This window comes from Canis lupus, chromosome 32 (assembly GCF_003254725.2).
Source record: "Canis lupus dingo isolate Sandy chromosome 32, ASM325472v2, whole genome shotgun sequence".
In the NCBI taxonomy this organism is placed as follows: Eukaryota; Metazoa; Chordata; class Mammalia; order Carnivora; family Canidae; genus Canis; species Canis lupus.
In genome coordinates, this window is record NC_064274.1 from 16049455 (window position 1) to 16068605 (window position 19151).

The following is a 19151-nucleotide window of genomic DNA, read 5'->3' on the forward strand; positions in this document are numbered from 1 at the left end:
TAACCTTGCCAGCAATGGAAATTATTAATATAATATCATTATATTATTTCATGATAATTTTATCCAATATAGGTAAAAAGTAATACCTAACCCAAGAAGATAATCTCATTTTTTGAGCATTTTGAGGAGAATTATTTTTAGTATACCAAAAACTCAAAAACGTTATTTTTATTCCACATTGCCAAGTTAAGTTTAACCATGGTGTTACATCATGATATAATAAAAATTGCTAGACTATCTTATTTACAAACAAAAACTTTTTTGCATTAGCTCCCTAATAACTGACATTAGTATAGTTGGCGGAGCCAGTGATTTCAATCTAGCCATGATTCTCCTGTTTAACTGTTGTTGACACAATATTTGTAAAGCTAACCCTTACAATTAAATACCTGGAAATCAGGAAATAATTTTTCCATCTTCAAAGATTGGTCAAAAGAGAAAACATCCTGTTAAGCAGATGGAGATAACTCAGGGTAATCTTTCCATCTCAAGAAACTTAATATAATCACATGTGTGAAGCCCTTTTCGTCATCTAAAATCACATTCGCAGGTTCTAGATAAGAACCTACATACCTTTGAGGGGCATTATGTAGACTACCAAAGAAGTCCAAATCACCGGTCATTAGCATCATTTATCATATATTTTTATTCATTGTTACTATGCTCAACTGAAGTGTAGTCTCTATAAGGCAGTTGTTTCAACAGTAAAGCTTCTGAATTGCCGTAATTGATTCATTACTGGTTTTGGTCATTTATTCAGAGAATCGTAGTCATTTGAAACTTTAGATTTCTCTAATGTATAGTATTGTAAAACTGCATAGCTGTCTAACACAAATGGCCCTACTGATTTATATCTCATTTTTTCCTACTTCTATCTAAATTAGGAAATATACAAAACATGATTAAGTGTTCAATTTCCATGGCTAAGACTGCACAATTACTGGAAGCATTTTATCTGGGGATAACTTGCATACATTTGTGAAATTGCTTCCTTTTCTAATCTCTCCTCAGTATTTGGAGCAATCTCCACCATGCTCTCCAGTCCTGGTTTATAGAAAAATTAATCTGGACATATTAGTAGCTGTGCTGGGCCAGGGGTGGGGGAGTAGGAAACATACTGGAAAAAAATGTCTCTGTAAGAATTAAAGATAAATAGCTGTGTCTTCTCAGAGCACTTATGCTAATATACATCAGTAGTCCCCAATAAGGTAATTTAGTATGTGATATTTCCATAACTTTATTTAATCATGGGCATTTTTTGTACTTGCAGCCCCAATTAACATCTTCAGCAACTAGTGAACCAAGGAAATACCATACATTAGGGATTCCAAGGCCTTTATTTATAATTGGGAAATCTGAAAAGCTTTAAAAATGAAATGTACTTCTTAATTTATTGGGAATCAAAATTGGTTAAACCAGAATGACGTGGGGCCATTTTCTATTTGTTTTTATATCTTTTGCATCCCACTTATTTCCAGCTACTGATATCTTTGCTATAGAAGTAGTGACAATTTTGATTTGGGGGTGCTGATGCAAACTCCCCTGGTAGTGTTAGATAAAATATGGTGCATACACAATATTGTTTTTCTAAAACCCAAGTATTCTGAATACTTAGACCACATTCCAGGGTTTGTGTTAAAGAATTATAGACCTGGGATCCCTGGGTGGCGCAGCGGTTTAGCGCCTGCCTTTGGCCCAGGGCGCGATCCTGGAGACCCGAGATCGAATCCCACGTCGGGCTCCCAGCGCATGGAGCCTGCTTCTCCCTCTGCCTGTGTCTCTGCCTCTCTCTCTCTCTCTCTCTCTCTCTCTGTGTGTGTGTGACTATCATAAATAAATAAAAATTTTTTAAAAAAATAAAGAATTATAGACCTGTAATATAAAAAGTATATGCATTCTTTCACAGATGACACGGAAGTCTTAGGAGCCCTACCCAGGAATGCTACAATAGTAGCATTCTTTGTTTTATCTGGAAATAGATGCAAGCAGTAGGTCTTCCTCATTTTCCTGTCCCTGACACTACTAACCTGGCTGCACGAATACCTGTGCCCTGTTTAACTTCTGTGGTGGAGTTTGCACTGTCTTCAGGCTTACTTAAGGCCACTCCATGATCTGATTGGCATGCTACTTCTGCTGTTATCTTAGCCACAAGCAAGTTGTGCATGCACACATACGCAAGTACGAAGTTTTGCCCTTTCTATGTCATCCTTCCCAATAGGAGGCAAACATGGTGTATTACCTCTTATATTCCAATGTTCTTACCTCTTCAAATACCATGCTCTCCTGGAGTGATTGCCACTTCCTTCCCCTCCCCTTCAGAGCAAAACTTGTAAACAAGCTGTCCAAATTCACATTCTGGACTCCTTCACTTGTTTCTCTCTTCAGCCCACTCCTGTTCACTGCACTTTCTCTTACCATGGTTACTTATCATCTCCACTGTGAAATTCATGGAGTTATCTGTCCCTACATTACATTAAAATTTGACTAATCTAGTTTGTTCTTCAGTCTTGAAAACATTTTTCACATCACTCCTAATTTTAGTTTGTTTTTTCTTTCTTTCTGCCTACTTCAAGTGTCTTTCTCCTACATCTCTTCCAGAGATCTAAATGATGTAGCGGTTTGTGTTTAGTGTGGGAGTACATCTCTCTGCACTCACTGCATTGATTCCACCTATTCTCATGGCTTCCAGATTCTTAAATTCACTATAACTTTCTGCTCTGCTTCAGATTCACTTACTCATTGTTGGTCTCCAAGGGTATGTATGACAAGATTTCCAAACTTTATGCTTCAAAAAATGAAAAAATTGTTGATAATTTTTTTCAAACCTGTTCCTTTCCTGCTATTTTCCTAACCTCAACAAATTATATGTATTTATGAAAATTCTCTGTCCATAAACTTAAGGGTCATTCTTGAAAGACCATTTCTTTTGTACTCTGATTCATTGATTCAGAAGTGCTGTCACTACCACTTCAAACATACATCCGATTGTGTAACTTTTCACCATGACTCCTGCTCCTGTCTTGTCCTAGTTCACGTCACTGTTAAATGTCAATGAGAGTACTCCAATAACCCCTATCTCTCTGCCTCTTATCTTCTGTCCCTTGGGTAGCTACAAACATGATATTTTCAAAATGTAAATTAGTTCATGTCTCTTTTCTCAAAACCTTGGATACCTTCTCATCACATTCAGGTAAAAAGAAAACTCATACCAAATAGAATTGAAATCATTGAAAGAATTCAGTTACTTCCAGTATTCCAGTTCTCATACATGCATGTTTATAGGAGCACAATATACAACAATAAAAAGTGGAAACCCAAATGTCCATCACCTGATTTAGGATGAACCATGATATATTCACACACAAAGGAGTATTACCCAATCATTAAATGAATGAAGTACTGATACATGCTACAACACGAATGATCCTTAAAAACATTATGCTAAGTGAAATAAGCGATTCACAAAAGGTCATATTTATGGTTCCATTTATATGAAATATTCAGAATAGGTAAATCCCTAAATACAGAAAACAAGGTTCCTACTTAGCTCTTCAGCCTTGTCTCGACCACTTTCCATTTATAGCCCTATTCTAGCCACACTGATCTCTGTTTATTCTTAATGTCTTAGCATCTGCTCCCTCAGTTTACATGTTACAGCTTTTCCCTCTGTTTGGCTTTCTCTTTTAGCAAAGCCTGGAATGGCTTATTCTGGCATTTGATTCGAGTATTTTCTTAAAATATCACACCCTCACAAAATATCACCTCCATAATAACTCAGGCTTAATTACCATAGAATAATAGTGGATTTATAAATCCAAATCTCCCCAAACATCCTCCAAAACCATATAGACTGCAAGTAGCATAACTACCCACAGAAAACATGTTTAGCATACCCAGTATGCAGGAAATACAATAAACTTAAAATTAACTGAACGTATGTTCAGTTTGTATGAATACAAACATCCTGAAATAGCAGAGCTGGTGCTGCCTACCACACTGAAGTAGGAAGACTAAGAATGTGAAACAAAAGAGAGGAAATGGAGGGTCAACAATGGCTGACCCTGGGTAAAATCACCCCGCGCAAGAGAGAGTTCCAATCCCAATGCTGAGAACACATGTAAGGCGATAACTGAGAACAGATCTAAGCATAGGTAAGCGGAAGGAAGGTGCTTGAAATTATGTGAAACCAAATGTTTCAATCTTGAGAAGATACTATTTCTAAGCAAGAAGGAGCAAAATATAAGGATATGGAATATTCTTTGGAACCTTTAAAGTTAAAGGGAAAAAAAGAATTAAAATATTAAAATTAAGGCCCCTAAAGAAACAAAAGATAATTATTGTATTAGAAAACCCTATTACATAAAAAAAGATACCTTCAATTAAAGAAGTTTCTCTTCACTTTAACGACAAAACAATGTGTGCATGAAGAAAGAACGATACAAAGCCACTGTAATTTCCTTTGTCCTCCCACCTACTATTGCTTGTTTAGGGGGAAAAAGATATTTCCAAATGAAAGGAAAGTTATAGAAAGCACCCATACAAATCTACAATAAAAAGAATAGATAAATTGATTATCAATTTTTTTAACTGATGAGAATTCCTCCCCCACTTTCTCACATACACACAAAACAACCAAGAAACAGGCAAATTGAAACAACACACCCCAAACTCAGTTAACTATTCTTTTAAAAAAGCACTTGCAGATACAAAAATGAATATATTTTTGAATCAGTGGAACTCAAAAATAGAAATGGACAAAACGAAAGGTGGGACATCATAACTGAGTAGATCAGAAAAGAAGAGAGGGAAAATAAGACACTTCAGCAATAAAGGTTACACTGAAAGGTTACTAAGAAAGAAAATATTCTCACTAATTTTTTATAAGTACATTGATAAAGAGAATGTGTGGAGAGAAATTACAAAAGCCAAAAAATAATAAAAATAAAGAGCTAAAAATAATCAGAAAAATAATGTAAATAGAGACAAAAGAGGATTGAAATTCTTAAAACTGGAGCCCTTTAAGAAGAAAACCAAAACCACAGAACAAGGAAAAAATATTAAGGCAATTATTTAAAATTTTTTCAGTTATATATTGGAAGGGCACATTTCATTAACCTTTAAATAAACCCTGGAATAACTTTTAGTCCTTATGGATATTTTCTGAAAGTCCTCTGGGTTTCCAGGCAAAAGTATCAAGTTAGTTCCAAACAAAAAGAAACAGGTTATCATCAAACCTCATAACAATATTCAAAATAAAACAATTGATGGAAACCTATTTTTAAAAACATAAAGAAAGGTCATGTGAGCCACGCTGTCTTCCACGTGTGAAAATTATTTTTTTTAAAAGTTTTAAACTTGAAAGAGCTTAGAGAATACTGTATTCACTAGAGGATGAGCTTTATCCAACTTAGTTTTTATTAGGTAAACTTTGACAAAAAGCTTGACAGTGAACACTGAATATATTTAATGTAGACCTAAGACTAAAAGATGTGAAAAGGGAGAGAGAACAGTATTATGTAAATATGTTATGTTCCTGCAAAGTAGGGATTTTCCAACATCAAACAAATGGAGGATAAAGAAGAGAAAAATGGAAAAGATGTCATTAATTTTCACAAAGATAGATGGGGATCAAAGGATATCATTTAAAGCTTAATTGGTACGATAGGGATCCCTGGGTGGCGCAGCGGTTTGGCGCCTGCCTTTGGCCCAGGGCGCGATCCTGGAGACCCCGGATCGAATCCCACATCAGGCTCCCGGTGCATGGAGCCTGCTTCTCCCTCTGCCTATGTCTCTGCCTCTCTCTCTCTCTCTTTCTGTGACTATCATAAATAAATAAAAATTAAAAAAAAAAAAATAAATAAAGCTTAATTGGTACGATAAAAAAAAAGTAGACTAAGAAGCTTCATAAAAGCTTAACCCTTTTTCTTAAAGAACTCAAAATTTTCTGGGAAAGATAACATATTCAATATTTCTATTATAGCTAATCTCTGAAAAACTTTTCAAAAGTAACATTAAAAATGTGTATGTCTAGAAATTTGGAAGGAATTTTCTATAAAAATAATGAAAAAAATAATGAAAATTATATTGAGAATATAGAAATTTGTTGAAATTCTGGGCAGGAAATGACACACTGTATTTACAAGTGTGCTGTTTGTTAATTACAATGTTCAGAAATACAAATATGCCTTTGCAAATGAAGTAGTAGGCTTTTAAAATATCCTTACTTTAAGTTCTATTCTAGAAGTTGGAATAAGCCAACTTTTTTTCCTTTTCCTTCCTTCCTTCCTTCCTTCCTTCCTTCCTTCCTTCCTTCCTTCCTTCCTTCCTTCCATCCTTCCTTCCTTTCTGAAAATGAATATATTTTTTGAAACTGTTCTTGCAGATTGTGTGTGTTTGAGTTGTGTTTTGTTTTGTTTTGCTTTTTTTTCTGTTTTTGTTCTTGTTTGGGTGTTTTGGTGATCATGGCAGCAGTGAGATGATATTTCATGTAAATCGTCTACTTCCAAATGCATTTTAAAACATAGTGTGTAACAATTTCTGCTTTTGTGTTCTTTTGCATCAGCTATAGCTAGCTGTTTTTCAATATTTTTGCTTAATGAAGTCAAAAGCAATATAAACAAAATTTCTCTCCACAAATGAATTTCATCCAGCTGCATTCAACTATGAAAGAGCTCACAGAAAAGACTACCCATTAATTTTCATTTCAAAAATATTTTGTAAAGTGGTTCATGGGCTTTGTTAATGACTTGCCTAATGTCCTCTGATCACCATATGCTGTCTTCACAAAATATCAGGTCTATGGAGAAATGGCCGTCCTGTTTTTTTTAGGTTGAGTTGTTGGGAATATATCACTAAGTCAAATCAAATAATTTCATTTCCTTCATCAAGTACTTCTGCAATCTGGCGGCATAAAAACAGAAATACTTTTAATTTATTCTGCTTCCTCTAGTAGAATGGCTACAGGTAAATAAGTGAATAGCTGAGTGAAACTGAGTGAACTGAAAGAATTTATTGAATTCACTGTAACATATCTTTCCTACTCCAGGAGAAAACAAAAACATATGTTTTTGCAGGATGATACCTGAGTGGACTACTGTCATTCTAGCTTAAACTGTGAAAAAAAGCTGCTCTGTAAAAGGAGAGAAAATAATCACAGTATGCTGAGAGGACAGACAGAAAAATGCTCATCCAACACTAGGGACCTCATCAGCATTAAGGAGAACAGTCATTCATCTTGTAATGAACACACAAAGCCAAACCCGAATAGAAACAAAGGACTTTTCCTGGAGAAATGTCTATCTTATTAATATGCTGTGTTTATAGAATTGTGTTGTTTCATTCTTCTTTGTAAGGCAGAAATCCCACAGTATCTAATTCAGTTTTTTGTTGTTGTTGTTGTTGTTGTTGTTGTTGTTGTTTTCCTTACCATCTAGAGTTGGAGAGCTTGGTTTCTGTGCTTCTATTGGCAAGTGTTTCTAGAAGATATGTACTCTGCTCTGGCTTCAGATATGCTGTTAATTGTCTTGTATTAGAATTCACTCATTTGGTGGGATGCTTAAAGGTTTTGCAGTCCATTCCCCTAATTCAACATCATGCCCTGGAGATCTGTGAGGTTCCCCAGCTTTTTGAAGATACCTCTTTTCAAAGATTTTGCCTTCAGCTTTCTCTGGGGTTCCTTGTTTATCCTTCTGGACTCACTCCCCTCTATCTTAGAAGATATTAGTAAAAGTTATCAGGATTCTGTTAACTAATCTTCTTTCCACAATATTTTGAGGGAGAAGGGAGGAAAGCCAAGCTGTCAGCTTCCACGTTTGATATTTATGGCAGGAAGTTATCCACTTTATTTTGTTTGTTCATTTGACAATAAGGTACTTTTTAAATTTTTAATTATTTAAAATCTTTCTCATTAGGTATTAAGGAGTTAATGGTAGATGAATATATGATCCGGTTTCATTCTACCATCTCAACTCACAGAATGTTTTTCTTTTAAATATTTATATACATATATATGTGTACATACAGACATATGCATATATTTTGGGGGGGTGAGGTTCGCACTTAAAGAGTTTCACTGTTGTCATTCATTGATTATGTGGTGTGCTTTTCATTATACTTGACAACTTTTTTTTTAATGTCATGAGGAGCACATAATAATATATCATGTTCCAAACAAGAAAATGGAAAGAGATAAAGTAGCTTTGGGACTGGGAAATGCTTGACTTTCGTTTTATCTGAAGTTAATTCTAAGATGTTTCTGCGGCTGGACACATAGTGCTGTTTAATAGAAAGAGCAATTCTGGAATTCTCACTTGCTTGTTTTGTCATTTTGGTTTCTAAGTCAGATCTCCTAACTTCAGTTTTATTATGGAAGTGGATGCATATATGTTAGCAAATTGAACTCCAATAAAAATTTTTTTTAAAAAAGGAAGTGGATGCATTCTATAGCTTATGAACAATACTAAAGTAGCTTAGCTTTACTTCTTCCCTAAATGACATGTGAGCCATAGGCATGGAGACCGATCACCGAGAAACATCATGAACTCTAAAATTTCTTCATGTTGAATCATTTTGCTGCAAATGAGAGTTGAACATGTAAGTGTACCTGGGATAAGAAGAGCCTGGGAGGATGCCTGGGTGGCTCAGCAATTGAGTGTCTGTCTTTGGCTCCGGGGGTGAACCCAGTCGGGGGATCGAGTGCCGTGTTGGACTCCCTGCAAGAAGCCTGCTTCTCCCTCTATGTCTCTGCCTCTCTCACGGTCTCTCATGAATAAAAAAAAAAAAAAAAAAAAAAAAGAGAGGAAGAGCCTAGGGAGGAATAGTTCCCAACTGCAACTTTTATCATTACTCTTAATTCCATTCTTTCCTTTCTAGATGAAGGTAAATCAATTGAAATACTATTTACCACTTACTTTTGCATTTCCCTCTCTGCTTTCTCTTTCCTTTGTTTCTCTTTCAAACCTGAAAGATGCAGAAATGTGTTTTTAGTCGAAACTATGAATTCACATACACACCCATATATACACTACACATACACTGCCTAGCATCACCCATATATACTATATACCTAAATTTCTTATTTATATTATGATCATCTACATAAAACTAAAACATATCATTGAAAATATCTGAAAAACATGGCTAGCCTATTTAGGCCTAGGACAACCTAATTCAAATCTCAGTGCTGGCAGATTATTTCCACATCATGATCCATGGCATGTATCATCCAGGGCTTGATTTGGAATTGTCCTTCTTTCAGATTAAGTAAAGCAAGATGACTGAAGTCTTGCGAAAAGAATATACTAAAGGGCAAGGAATACTCTAGTGATTTAAAAAAGCGTGTTTTGGGGGGGCGCCTGGGTAGCTCAGTGGTTGAGCATCTGCTATTGGCTCTGGTCATGATCCTGGGGTCCTGGGATCGAGTTCTGCATTGGGCTCCCCACAAGGAGCTTGCTTCTCCCTCTGCCTATGTCTCTGCCCCTCTCTCTGTGTCTCTCATGAATAGATGAATAAAATCTTAAAAAAAAAAATAAACTGTTTTTGAAATCTCTATAATTACTAGTTATCCTAAGATATGGAGAATGGGATAAAATTGCCATGAGATAGCTGGGTCCTTTTACTTACTTACTCAAAATTATTTTTACTATGAAAAATTAACTCAATCTGAAGAGATGAGAAAGTTATAGCTGAGCCAGACTATACATATGTTCGTGTGCATATGTAGTTTTACACATACATATGTATATAGTCTGTTTATAAGATATGTATGTATTTAAAAGAAAAATACACATCACATTGCCATTGAGCATGAAATTAAAATAATCATCTAGAAGCTCAAAGTGAAGATAGCACTTTTAATTTAATATTCTGACAGCTTTGGGCAACCCGGGTGGCTCAGCGGTTTAGCACCTCCTTTGGCCTAGGGTGTGATCCTGGAGACCCGGGATCGAGTCCCATGTCAGGCTCCCTGCATGGAGCCTGCTTTCTACCTCTGCCCGTGTCTCTGCCTCTCTGTCTCTGTGTCTCTCATGAATAAATAAATAAAATCTTAAAAAAAAAAAAAAACTCTGACAGCTTTGCTGAAATTCAAATGGGATTTTTTTTTAAAGATTTTATTTATTTATTCATGAGAGACACAGAGGGAGGGAGAGAGGCAGAGACACGGGCAGAGGGAGAAGCAGGCTTCATGCAGGGAGCCCGACATGGGACTGGATCCCGGGTCTCCGGGATCATGCCCTGGGCTGAAGGCAGCGCTAAACCGCTGAGCCACCCAGGCTGCCCTCAAATGGGAAATTTTATACAAGTTGCTTACCTGACAGTATTGATATGAGGATTACTATTTATGAGATAAAAACCTTTGTAAACTGCTTTGACCCTTGTGAAAGGAAAACTAGTAGTGATTAAAGAATAACAGCTGCTTTCCTTTTAACCCCAATCTGAGATCAGATCTCCTTTCACAGTGGTAGAAGAATCTGTATAATGAAAAGGATTCAAGTAGGCAGATGGTTTTAAGAGAGGATACGGATGATCATGAGAAGAGTTTTATAGCTTTCTCTTGTTTGTTGAGATTGTTTTTTTTTTTTTTAATCTCTATTTATTGTGGATAACTTCATGTTTATTGGCACCATATGCTAATACTATGTAAACACAGGATGTCTATATATTTACTTAATATTTCACTCACTGAACTCAGTAAGTTAAAAAATTTAAAGTAAGTCAGCATATATCATACATATGTTGCTCATATTTGATAGTTTGAGCAAGGGTGCTAAAAATATAAGGTTTTAACTTATCTTGTGGACATATATGTATGTGGATATATACATATATAATATATTAAGTGAATGAGTATGCATACACATAATGAAGGTTTTGTTTCTGTACTAGGGGTTTTATCATCTTCAATTTTTTAGTATATATTATGTATATATGTATTCCCTTTACTGTCATTATTAATTCATACTTTGTGGCTGTCTAATAGGTAGGGTAAGCCATATATCTATCTATTAAAACTGTATTGGTACCAAAACATTACTAGATATTTTGATTACTTCTTAATAATTCTCAATCATAAATTACTTACCTCATCCACTTTCAGTATTTATAAATAGGAGATAAATACCATATATCTATGTTTTTTAATGAACAATATTTGAGGCATAATTCTGAGCCAGGATTTTGTAAAGCCTAAGGTGGGACTAGGGAGATGAAGTGGAAGAAGGGTCAAAGATTATGAAATATTGGCAAATACTGGCAATAGCTTTCCAAAAGATCAAATTCCATGGAAAGACTAGATTCATGGTAAGAAATTATAGAACAATATATATCATAATATGAATATGCCTAAGTAGAATTTTGAGCACTTTGTTTTAAAAAGGAGGATAAGTTAATTCTGCTTACAAATCAGTTGAAAGCCATATCTAACTATGGATTTTCTGAGTGCCAGAGGAAAGGGGTGATATTAAGCACAAAGAAATGTGTGCAAATAAAAACACTAATAGGACAAAGTTATTTGAAGGGAAAACAAATAGTTATCTGGGACAGAAGATGGACTTTAAAGAACTAGGGTGGTAGCTAGAGGCCATTGTATGACTAAGTATTACATCAAGGTTATGTAGGCCTCACAGAGAATGTGAGTCATAGTAGTCACATAAGAAACTTGTGTTTTAGAAAGGTCAAACCTAACAATATGGAGAATGTGCTGGGAGATTTGTTAAGGGAGAGTTTATATGATACCCAGTATAATATTAATGAGTTTTCCCTGAAAAATGACTTGTGGTCAAATGCAACTGAGAAATTCTCAGTCAATATAAATAAGCATTTTTCAAAGCCAAACTAATAGATTACTTGATATTTTAATATGTTAATATGTACTGAGATACATACAGACACATAAACATATATATGTAATAGTGTCTCCATCATTATCTTATTTTCCTGTAGGGAATATACCCATACATATATATTATATGTATATTACTCAAGCATATACAACTAATTAAATGGTGTAGCCAAAGTCTAACTCATATATGTTTAACTTCAGGGCTGTCAACCACAGTAGAGTCATTTCACTGGGGAAAAAAAAAAAAAAAAAAAACTGTAAGTAAGAGGGACGGAGAGGAGAAAGAAACTCAAGGAATGATCAGAATATAGTACCAACAGGATTTGTTAACCGCTGAATGTTGGAGCCTTAACACAGAGGCTTCACAGGATAAATTAATCCCTTTAACATATGTGCAAAGCCATGCTTATGGATACATATGCCTTATTCCAAAAACAGGATTTCCAGCTTTGGCTTCAGATTCTCAAGGGTATTTGAAACCACTAAAAGAATAAGACCCACTGGTAGTGAACCAAGTCTGTATCTCTGAAGTTAGATTAGTAGATCCAAAAGGGGAAATAGAAAATGAAGGAAACAATCGAGAAAGCAGTGTTCCAGATGTCAAAGCAATGAGGGAGCTACAAAACAGCTTTAGGGATTAAGAACAGAGATACTAGAGCCAACCACAAATCCTGGTTATTACCAGTAGCTAAATTTTGGTCAGGTTATTTACCCCTTTATGAAAATTTTCCACATGCATAATATAAATTAAAATAACAACCTACCTCATAGGATAGTAACGAACATTATTAAATGGTTTTACATAAGTTACTACTTAGCAAAGGGCCCAATACATAGGAAGTAATATATAAGTGTAAATCAGGAACAAGGATCTTCTCTGGGGATTTACATATGCTATAATCCTCACAGTAATCCAAGAATTAGATATTGTCAATCCCATCATGCAATAAAGGAGCTAACATTAAAACCAATGGGACTAAAACAACGACAACAACAACAAACAACTAAGCTGACTCCAGTTTTGTTTGACTCTAAACCCAAGCTCCTTCAACTATACTCTATGGTCATTGCAGAATATTAAATGAGAGGATTTTCAAGAAGCATAGGCGTGCCAAATTCTATAAAAGAAGAATACTGAAACATGAGCAATTAGGCTTCTTGGAGGGAATAAGATCATAAAAAAAAATAACAATTTCAAAAGAATGGACTTGATTGATGGTAGATTGCAAAAAGAGGTAAGACATAGAAACAACAAATACAGAATAAACTCTGAGGTTTGACATTAAAGAGGAGGAAAAGGATACAGTATTATCTGTGAAGATTTAAGAAACTTTGGAGGCTCCTGGGTGGCTCAGCTGGTTGAGTGTTCAACGCTTGATTTTAGGTCAGATCATGATCTCAGTCTTGAGATCAAGACCTGCATCAGGCTCCTTGTTCAGCATGGATCTCTATCTCCTTCTGTCTCTGTCCCTTCTTGCTCATGCATGCTCTCTGTCAAATAAATAAATAAATAAATAAATTAATTAATTGAATTTTTCCAATGGAATTTGTGTGTGTATACGTACAATTTTGTGTGTGTGTTAACATTTTTAACTTTTGTATGTTTGAAAGATGAGTGAGCTGGAGCATCCTAGAATGTTCAGGGGAAGGAACCTTGAGAAAGAAAAATGGTATAAAAGAAAGAAGAAAATTTTGATGTATCAAAAATTGGGGTAGACATGCCCTATGGCCTTTATTAACCGAGTGATTCAATCACACAGATTAGTAACACTTCCTAAGTGCTTACAATGCATTGTGCACTATTTTAAGTGCTGTGAACCAATTCATGCGATTCTTATAACAGCCTTTTGAAGTAGCTACCATTACTAAGTGGATAGTGAAATACAGAGAAGTTCCTATAGGAGGCAGCGCTGTTACTTAAACTTTTATATTTGGACTCTAAAATTCATGTACTTACTAACCTTAGCTCACTGCCTTTCTATGTAACACCCACCTGGGCAGTTGGAAGTGGGAGGTTCGTTTAGAATCTTTGAAACTTGTGGAATGGAGCGACATCTGAAGAAAGAAAAATGGAAAGAAACGAAAACATTAAGGTAGGACCAAGTGGAAAATGAGGAGAAAGAGGAGCCAAAACAGGAGACAGACCATTAGAAGATTCTAGAAAGAAATTGGCTTAGAGAGAGGAAAAGAAAAATGAGGAGAAATGCAAGCTACATTAGATGCCAAGTAAAGTGTGTTATTATAATTAAATGGCTTTAGTCATATCTAGCTCATTTATTTTTAGAGTAAGTTACCACATTATTAGGTTTGAAATTTGGTCTATTTCTTTAAAAAAAATTGAGTTGCATGAGTAGTTTCAACTACCTTGTAAAAAATGATTCTGTCTTCTGCAGTGCTTCTGTCAACTTGTGGAGTAGTTGCAAAGATAAAAATGAAATTATATAAGGGAAAATATGTCTGGAAATACCCAACTGTAAGGATAACGACTGAATATTTAAAAAGTATTAAATTTGGAAACTTCATCAAAAATTATTTAAATTAAAAAAAAAAACACCTTTTAATTTCCCTAAATATCTTGTGTCTTTTAAAAATTACCACTACACTCTTTGAGGAAGACGTGGGGGCAGCCAGAGCGGAGCTCAGGATGCTCCTGCTCCTGCTCCTGCTCCTGCTCGGGACTCCCCGCTGTCCGCGAGGAGCAAGGCGGTCAGGAAGCCAGCCACGGACATGGCTTTAAAGATGCTGGGAAGACACCCGTGGAACCAGAGGTGGCGATTCACCCAATTGGAATTACCCTAACGAGCCGCAACGTAAAATCTTTGGGAAAGGTGTGTGCCGGCCTGATCAGAGGTGCGAAGGAAAAGAATCTCAAGGTGAAAGGACCAGAGCTGATGCATGCCTCCCGAGCCTCTGAGAATCACTAGGAGAAGGACTCCTGTGGGAAGGTTCTAAGACTTGGGATCGTTTTCAGATGAGGGTCCACAAGTGACTCATTGATCTGCACAGTCCTTCTGAGGTTGTTAAGCAGCTTAGCTCTATCAGTATTGAGCCTGGAGTCCAGGTTGAAGTCACCGCCGCAGATGCTTAAATCAACCTTTCTAATAAATTGATTATCTGTTGTTAAAAATAATAAATAAATAAATAAAAATAAAAATTACCACTACATATCAGACATAATATTGCTCTTCCCTTGAAGGTGTTTTTTAATTTTAATTTAATTTAATTTAATTTAATTTAATTTAATTTAATTTTATTTTATTTTATTTTATTTTATTTTTTTTTTTATTTTTATTTTATTTTATTTTATATTATATTTTATTTTATTTTATTTTATTTTATATTTTATTTTATTTTATTTTATATTTTATTTTATTTTATTTTTATTTTATTTTATTTTATATTTTATTTTATATTTTATTTTATTTTATTTTATTTTTATTTTATTTATTTTATATTTTATTTTATATTATATTTTATATTATTTTTATTTTATTTTGTATTTTATTTTATTATTTTATTTTATTTTATTTTATATTTTATTTTATTTTGTATTTTATTTTGTATTTTATTTTATTTTATTTTATTTTATTTTATTTTATCTTATTAAGTTTTATACCTTGATTTGCAATCAGCGATTAGTTCTCATCCACATTAACACTCTGTAGATTATGTTAAAAGTGGTGACAGGTACACAGGTAACCAGCCTGTAGAGCTTGTTTGGTGAATCTTCATCCTCCTTACATTTTCTGGACAACCGCACAGGGATACGGTGTGGAACATTATTCCTTATTCCTTCGGCCTGGACAGCTTTGTTGAACCCGGGGTCCATGTGCACATCTGGAGTTCCCATCTCCTTCATGGCAAACTTCCGGATCTCTTTGAGGCCCGAGGGGCAGGCTTCTCGAAACCCGCTCGTGGATACGTTTGTGAATGTTGATGGTTGTGTTCTCTGGTCCCTACCGCGTTGATGGCAGAACCGCCCTTCTTCCTCCCGCCACCCTTCTTTGCGGGAGCCATTCTGCCTGGCCCTAGCTGGAAAGGAAGACCCCTTGAAGGTTTTTTTTTTTTTTTTTTTTTTTTTTTTTTTTTTATTTATGATAGTCACAGAGAGAGAGAGAGAGAGGCAGAGACATAGGCAGAGGGAGAAGCAGGCTCCATGCACCGGGAGCCTGATGTGGGATTCGATCCCAGGTCTCCAGAATCGCGCCCTGGGCCAAAGGCAGGCGCCAAACCGCTGCACCACCCAGGGATCCCCCCTTGAAGGTTTTTGAAGATATTTTGCGAAACCAAGAATATAAATGTTATCACATAAATTACTTTATAATTATTTTGTCCATAAAAATTGTAGATTAAATAAATCTGTTTTTCCTATAGAAAAATGAAACAGTCTTAGATTTTAAAAGAATTAATTTCATATATGTAGTTGAGGGTGGCTTTTAAAAAAGAATAAGTACATAATTAATTTTCAGTCTGCCCTATAGTTAAATATAAAATTCGCTGGAACATGAAAACTTCGCTATTAGCGATGCTATAATCAAGCAACATTTTTATAAAAAAAGAGTGTTTATTAAATGTAAACATGCATTTGTATTTTTCTTTTCTATCTTCTATTCCTCACTTAAGAACTAAACATTCTAGGTTTTATTAACTACTTAAAGAAGAATAAAAAATATATTTTTTAAAGATTTTATTTATTTGTTCATGAGAGATAGAGAGAGAGAGAGAGAGAGAGAGAGAGAGAGAGGCACAGGCAGAGGGAGAAGCTGACTCGACGCTGGGAGCCCAACATGGGACTCGATCCTGGGTCCCCAAGATCACTCCCTGGGCTGAAGGCAGCGCCAAACCGCTGAGCCACCTGAGCTGCCCAGAATAAAAAATATTAATCTTTCCCTATAGTATCTTAACTGACTAAGGATTTCAGTGGCTATACTTCTTTGAATACTAAAAGACAAAAATTATTTTGATCTCTATTATATCCAGACTTTTTTGTTCCCTAGTATTAAGTTTTTTGTTGTTAATATGCAGCTAAATGAATGTCATCTTTTTTTTTTTAATGTCATCTTTTGAAAAATTTTTTGGTTAATAAAAAGAAGAAAGTAATGAATATTTGCCCTTTCCTTGTATTGTTTTTTAATAAAACATAATTGGAAAACTGAATATCTAAATTTCAATCATTAGAAAAATGAAAGCCATCCTTTATAACAAGAGGGTTTTTGTTTTGTTTTATATTTTACCTCAGTACTTCCTATAGCTTTAATTTACTGAGAAAAAGCCATGAAAGGCTTCCGCAAAATACCCATTCCTAATCAGGGGTATGACCCAGAGCATTTCAAGATCATCAATTAAAATAGCATTTTTCATCTAAAGCCTCAAATGTGGTACATGGTACATTTAGTTGTGAAAGGGATTACACACCTAAATGAAGAAGGCTTTATCTTAGTAAGGGAAATTATTCTAGCAAAATGCTAGGGGACTTCAATATGAATAGCACTTGGCATTCTCTGAGGTTTCCTGTAGTGTAGTGTCTGAGTCTTAAAATTTATATATCACTGTAGTAAGCACCAATCAAGGAGGGTTTTTCATGCTTACTCTAAGAATCCATGACACTCACTAACTCCATCTATTAAAAAAATACAATATTTTTACAGTATTTATACTGTTACATAGAAATTGAAACCAAAACCCAAGTACATACAATATGCTCCCAGTCATAAAGTATGAGACATTTTTGTCTATATCAGTCCCTTAATAGATTTGTAGAACATATCCTTAATTATCAGTTAACAAGTGGATTGTAGAGATTGTATGTGATAGGGCTTCTTTGGATATTAAAACTTAATTACATAATAAGAAGAGAACTCCCAACAGAATTTTATTATATGAAACATCCTACAGTCTCACTATTCAGTATAAATTATTTTTTCTTAAGGAGAGACTGATAAAATTATTAAGCAATGAAATGTTGGGGAATACTAAACATTTAACTGGTTTATTAAGAATAATTATTTCATTTTAATTTTAAGATACCAATGTGCTTTGTTAAAAAAAAAATACAGGAAAGTTTCAGGTACTCAAAGACTAGTTATCTGATCAGTTATCTATATGACACTTTATTCCAGACTTGCCCTTAGCTTTCCCTGTAGTGGTATCATTGTTCATTTCTTCATCCTAAATTGAAATAGAAAGAAAAACTAAATAATGTCATCTTGTTTGGCTCTGTGTTTGATGAGAGAAAATGTTGACATTGGGTTAAAGTGGAGCTGTTATTTATTTCGAGTCATTATTCATCCATCACTAGTTTTCACTAAAGAAAAGTTAGCTCTGGTTTACCCAACAACAGATCAATTCTGTTTTAAGAACAATTTGTAAAGCTTGGGACAACCATGAATATAAAATAGTATGATTCATCAGGTCATAACAATAGACAACCAAAAATGACTAATGAAAATCTAACTTCACTACTGGCCTAAAAAGAAATTAAGATTTCGTAGACCTTCTTTTTTATAGGATTAGGTCCCCATCTTTCTTATTATTATCTGTTTCTCTCTACTGTGATTACCACAGTGGCATAATTATCAATGGAAAGCTGAAAATCTTAGTGAATTGTAGGAAAGCATTGGCATAAAGAGGCAAGGGTGAAGGATGGACAGACTCCAACTCTATAAAAACTTGCATGAAAAGTTGAAAACCTAAACCAACATCCCTTAAGTTTCCATCTCCAAAACAGAAAATATATATTTAATTTTATTTGTACTCACAGTTATCTGAGTTATCCAGCTCAAGAAGGAGTCAAGTGTGTATTTAGCAATCCCAAGAAACGTGGAGAGAGCCCTACAGTGTCCATCATGAAATCTCTTTATTGATCAGTTTTTTCCAGATGGAATTCCATTGCATATCCTTAAGGATCTACAAACCCCCATAAGATTTTACTTTTAAAATTAGATTTTACTTTTATCAGTATTTATATATATATATATATATATATATATCCATATATACACATACATGTACCAGAATAACTATATCACAATCTTATAACCAACTACCTCCCTGCATTTTTATTATCTATATAATTCTATATCTATATTTGTGTTGGTACCAAGTAATGAATAAGTGCTTTTGTTACTTGTCAGTTTGAGTTTCTCAAACTTCATCCAATGACATATCTTGGCACCTAAAAGTTTTCAAATTTAAGAAACACTGGCATAGATGACTGAATTAACCAATTGCTGCCATCAGTTCTGTCATGATATTAAGCCCCGGGTAAACTTCTGAACATAAAACAGCAGAAAAATCACCTACACATGGGTCA

The 19151-nt window shown here is 34.6% G+C and overlaps 1 protein-coding gene and 1 pseudogene across 3 annotated transcripts in view; both read left to right on the plus strand.

The window, feature by feature from the left end:
• Positions 1–19151, plus strand: part of GRID2 (glutamate ionotropic receptor delta type subunit 2) — a 1467015-nt gene that overhangs the window by 692629 nt on the left and 755235 nt on the right. The window lies entirely within an intron of this gene.
• Positions 13042–14927, plus strand: LOC112644220 (40S ribosomal protein S20-like; annotated as a pseudogene).